The 6,000-nt window shown below is 28.5% G+C and overlaps 1 long non-coding RNA gene across 1 annotated transcript; it reads right to left on the reverse strand.

Moving 5' to 3' along the window:
- Positions 1-2,059: 2,059 nt before the first annotated feature.
- LOC106414944 lies at positions 2,060-4,306 on the reverse strand. Its single transcript, XR_001282959.3, has 2 exons — positions 2,803-4,306; positions 2,060-2,475 (listed from the first exon to the last, which is right to left on the reverse strand). It is a non-coding gene; the product is annotated as an uncharacterized LOC106414944 (long non-coding RNA).
- Positions 4,307-6,000: the final 1,694 nt, after the last annotated feature.

Here is a 6,000-nt window from a genome sequence, read left to right on the forward strand (position 1 = left end):
TATCCTTTTGAAAATTTTAATTTTTTAATTTTTCAAAATTTGAAATCTTATCCCCAAAACCTCATTTCTCAACTCTAAACCCTAAACCTTAAACTCTAAACCCTAAACCCTAAACTCTAAACCCTAAATCTTAAACCCTAAACCCTAAACTCTAAACCATAAACCCTAAACTCTAAACCCTAAACCCTAAACTCTAAACCCTAAACCCTAAACCCTAAAATTTAAACCCTAAACCATAAACTCTAAACCCTAAACCCTAAATCCTAAACCTCACCCTTTAACTCTAAACCCTAAGTTTGTGACTTTTGATAAAACATTAAGTGCTATTTTTGTGACTTTTAACCTTGAATGCTAGTTTGGGAACAAAAACTTGATTTAGTTTTATTTTTGTCTTTTTCTCTATATATATATATATATATATAAATATTTAAATATATAGCAGTAATTGATCTAAATATATACTTAATTACTTACATATTTTAGTTAATATATAAATTTAAACTTCCCACTCGGGATGTAAGTTTCCTAAAAAATTTTAGTTGATTTTGTTTTAGTGGATTGGTTATATATTATGTTTGAACAATTATTTTCATGAATTATTTACTTATATATGCTATTTAAATATCGAGAATCAAAGATTGTTGACTAATTTGCATAATACCATGCATAGTTATGATTCTTTGAGTACAACAGTATTTTTTTATTAAGAGATGATTTTATTTTGTCAACATTAAGAGAGGAATTAATTTATTTTATTTGCTCTTTTTATTTCTTAGACTATGTACATTGGTGTGATTAATTCAACATCCTAATTTCTACTTTTTACACTTCACATCATCTTTTCTCTCTTCCACCTAACAATTCAACACTCACTCATTTTTATACTCTACAATAGTTTTGTTTAATAAAATTCAACACCCTATCTTATTTTTATATTGTTAAAAGTTTTCAATTAGTTTAATTAAAACCATAAAAAATAAAACTTTTTTAATTTTAATTACGATTTTACAAATAACAAAATAGAAAATATTAATAGTCACTAATTGTTTTTTAAATCATCTTATTAAAAAGTTTTACAGAAACTTAAAAATGCATTACAACGCAATAATAAACACACAAAACAGGGAATTCACTTGCTCCAACATTCACAACATTCTCATTATGCATCATAGTAGAAAAATGAAGGGGTGTTTGAGTTGGAAATGACATCATCGATCCATATTGTGGACGATAGTTTAAAACCGATGGTGGCATGAAGAAATTTCCTGGAAAACCATAGTTTGATATATTTTGGGGTTGGCTGAAAGAGTGATTTTGAAATTGATAGTTGTTGGGACTTGGATAATTAAAAGGATAATTAGTAGAATTTTGAATATCAGAAGGATTATTGTTAGGATCCATTCTGGTAAAAAGGATAATTAAGAATATAATCAAGAGATTAAAGGTAGAATGATAAAAAAATTATAGTAGAAATAGAAGTTTTTTTTTGTATCAAAATCAAATGAACCAAGTCTCTATTTATAGAGTAGAAAAAATTATGAATTTTGATATATAAAAAATAAATTTATAAATTAATTTAGTTATAAATAATTGTTGTTGAATAATTGAGATAAGAAAATAAATTCAGAATCCACACAAACCAATAAAAAAATGACACAGATGCAAAAGTGGGCTCCATTTTGTGTTTATTCAACGGTTGAAAGAATTCAACCGGTTGAATCCACATCGACATTCAAAAGCTTCATTATTTGGTCTCTTCTTTATTCAACGGTTGAATAAAGTGATTCAACACCTTCAATGTATATAGCCTTCTCAAATTATTTTGTATTGCTGTAACTTTACAACTGTTTACCTTAATCTCCATTATTACAATTACGTTAGTTTATTTCAATTTGAATTGCTAGTTATTTTTTCACTTTTAAGACAAAGACATCTCTTGCTTAAATTATAATAAAAAACTACATCTTTTGTTGTAATGTATTGGTGTTTATTGCCGCATATATATTTTTTGACTGCCGCATATATATTTTTTGACTGTCTCCAAAATAATACCAAAACATTACGAAACCAAACATCTGGTTAACAAAAAACTTTCATAACAACATAATTACTAAAGTTACCATGTGTACCAATTATACTCGAACAAACGAAAACCAGAACTGAATAATTAAAAAGTTGCAAGACAACTACCTTTTCAGTGAAGGGTGAAAACTTAGGAACTCGAAATGGAATTGGGAAAATTTTTGGCCAGCTTCATTGTCTCCATAGTTGGAGTGATCAGGATCCTTTATAGTTTCTTCGTGTTGACCAGTTGATCAATTTGCGGAGGAATTGGTTCGGACACTTCTGAACAGCCTTCGATTGTTGCAGAAGCATCTCACCTATTGGTGTTATATGGACCATTGTTGTTTACAATTTGGTTTGAGTCCACAGAGAGATTAACTGCCCCTCATCATCTAAATGGTCCTCACCACCCTACCAACAAAGCTTGTTTGAGTCTAGTATAAGCAGATGAAAAAAAAACTCAAAGCAAACAAAATAAACCATTGATTAGATATATGATATCATCTCATTCTCATAGAGAATGAACGTTGGCAATAAATTAATGGGAATAGGCTTCTTCTTGCTACTGGTTTGGTTTTAAAGTCGCAAGTCCATCATCTTTAAGAGTAATAGCTTTCTAAGAATTGTTGATAACATGCAAATCAGGTCCCACAGTATCAAGCATAACCCAAAAAGGACTCTAAACACGCACATGAAAAAAAACAAATCCAAAGATCCAAACAGAAGGAAAGAACATACAACAATTTGCAGATTATCAAGTGTCTCATGGTGATAATCAGCGTCAGTAATAGAGCCACCGTTAGGACCGAGAGCCACTGTTATCTTAGTCAACGCAGGGAAGAAAATCTACGAAAATACATCAAATGAGATTAGAGAGGCACTACAAACAAAATCCTTCCATGAAATATATAGAAGGAGGAAAATTAAACGATCTTGAGAGAAAGAGAGACACTTCCAATAAATCAATTCACCACCGACTTAGAATCACGCCGGTAAACTCTGAAACCACCGGAAAATAACAATGCTTCAAGCTAGCCGATGAAATAGCCTTTAAATCAAAGCTTCCAGCATCGCTAAAAGACCTATCGTGACACACAGACGCATCGCTTCAAACCCAAAGAGAGGCACATACCCAATTGCAAACAAACCAACTGAAACCAGCAGAGAAGAACGTAGAGTGGTTAGGAAGGCCTAATTTATGCAGAAACCTCCGCCGAACTCTCCATTAATACTCTCTCCTCATTATCCTCTTCACTATCATCAATGGCTTTCTCATTATTCTTACCGCCTTCCTCCTCCTCCTCTCCTCCATCGCCGCCGCTTTCCTCCTTTACGAAGATTGGAAGTTTTAGAGGCGAGAGCTCAAGAGGATTTTCTCATTGTGCTCTACAAAAGTTTTAAAGCTAATATGATGTGAAGAACAGAATGATGAAGTTTACAGAACCAAGATTCACCTATTTATATATGTGGATTCACCGACTGGAAGCAGTGAGCATTAAATGAAGAATCATGGAAGGAGTGGAGGAGATGAAGTTAAGGAGAGCTTTAATGATTTTAGCCAGGTACGAAGAATCATGGAAGGAAACCGTTTACATATATACTTTTTTTTCGGAAGAAGCTCAGGCGTCAAAAATGTCGCCGTAGAAGGGAGAGGTGAGACGAATTCCACTTTTCCGTGTCATTAGATTTAGTGTCTCCTATAATGGGCTGTAGGGCCGCCTAAACAATCAAATCCCATCAAACACTCAAAATTAAATGAAAGACGCGTAGTGAAGGTGGACACGTGGCACGCGTACAGGAGGCGAGTTTCCAGGCTGGATCCAACGTGGAGGGCCTAGGAAAGAGGTAAACACTCCTTTATATATAACTAGGGTCGGCCCGCCCTACGGGCGGGATATACTTTAATTGTGATCTACGGTTATTAAGTTTTGTACGATTTTATGATTTGTGTTTCAGGTTTGCATTTGCAAGAACTGTATATAATAATGATTTTTGTCTTTTAGAAAGTTTTATGTGAGAAGAGATTATATGTGATAAGATATATTTTGCTTGTTTACGATTGTTGTTTATATGATATGTCATTTATATCATGTTTTTGTTTATTACATTTTTTATAGGGCAATTATTTCAAATAACACTTTTTAAATTTTTGTCACAAAATAGCGTTTAATAAGAAAAATTACCAAAATAGCCTCTTTTTATTTTAAAAAGTTTTATATTTATTTTTTTTTTTTTTTTTAAATTTGAAACTCTATCCTTAAAACTCCATCCATTAACTCTAAAACTAAGTATAGATTAGTTAACCTTAGGATATGAATGTATTTTTGTCTTTTAATAAAATATTTTGGTCATTTTTTTCGTTGAGAGATGTTTTTATGACAAAAACTTTGAAATAACTATTGTAGAGAATTTTTATTTCTTATATTTTATTTAATATTTATAATATATTTTATATAATATATTTTATTAAAATTATAATAGGTAAAGCTAATATCAAATATTCACTGTTTTTAGTAAAACTAAATTATCTCTTATTTAAAAAATATATTTCATACCAAATAAAAAAAACTTTCTAAAACACTGTATAGGAGCTTTTTTTATTTTATTTTTTGATAATATGTATAGGAGTTAAATATACTAAAACTTCTATAAAGAATATCACTATGTACAATGTTATTTGTTAAACTATTAACATAAAACAATATATTGCAAATCTAACTATAGTTAAAATATAATTCTGGATTACAACTCGGTGTAAAATTATAATAAAAATATTCTCAATAAATATGAACAATTTATTTAATTTTTCATTATTAAATATTATTTTGTGTTACAATTACTATGTTTTCAAAAGTACCAATCAGGTTAGTACATAGTTATTAAAAATAAATTGCATATACTCTCTCACTTAATCTTTAACTTTTTATATTTCATTTACAATATTAAGTATTAATGCATCTGTTTAATAGGCCTAGGAAATTTTTATGATGCAAAAAAAAAAGATTATATTCTTAGCACATACTCCCTCTGTTTCAAAAAGATGCATGTCCTAGAGAAAAAAATTGTTTCAAAAAGATAATTTTTTTTCTGTTTCCAATGCAATTTTTATCAACTAATAATGAAAAATTGTGAAGTTCAAAAACATTAATTGCATTTTTAAAAATCTTATTGATTTAAAAATATAGGAGATATAAAAGTACAAAAACTATGCATTTATAAGTTATAACTAAATTTTAATATGTTTGATTATAAAATGTGAAAATTTTAAAACATATCTAATTTTTAAACGGATGGAGTATTAGTGAAGCCTAATAGGTATATTAATCAAATATTTGTATATATATGTGAGAATACAGATTTAAGAATACATTTTTAAATTTATAAGATATTATTAGATAATTATTAAATTTCATAGTTTCATAAATTTATTAAATCTGTGGTTTTGGCCAACCCGTGATTTATAAAGATTTATAAAATTCTTATGTAAATGGTTCTACTAAAATTATAAATTAACAACTATTATATATAACTCATTTATATAAGAATAAAAACATTGTAATGTTTATTTTTATTCAAAGTAAAATTCATTTATAACTTTTATTATTATTTTAATATTTTATTTTTTATTCAAATTATATCTAAAATCACATATATAGTGTATATCTAAAATCACATATAGTGTAAAATACATATTTCGATATATAAGTTAATACCAAATATTCTAACTAAATAAATGCATGAGTTGTAGGAGTGTTTCCTTTGTTTTTATTGATTTGTTTTTCGAAACCATTTGCTAAAAATCTAATTCTATGTTCATCATCCTACCAACCAACCTATTATATATATACTGTATATATGTCTATGTATTCATTATATGTTTCTGTGGTTAGAATTCTGACCAATCTGTCTATTCTTTTATCCTAAATAATTTATAAA

The sequence above is a fragment of the Brassica napus genome, chromosome C8 (assembly GCF_020379485.1).
Source record: "Brassica napus cultivar Da-Ae chromosome C8, Da-Ae, whole genome shotgun sequence".
Classification (NCBI taxonomy): Eukaryota; Viridiplantae; Streptophyta; class Magnoliopsida; order Brassicales; family Brassicaceae; genus Brassica; species Brassica napus.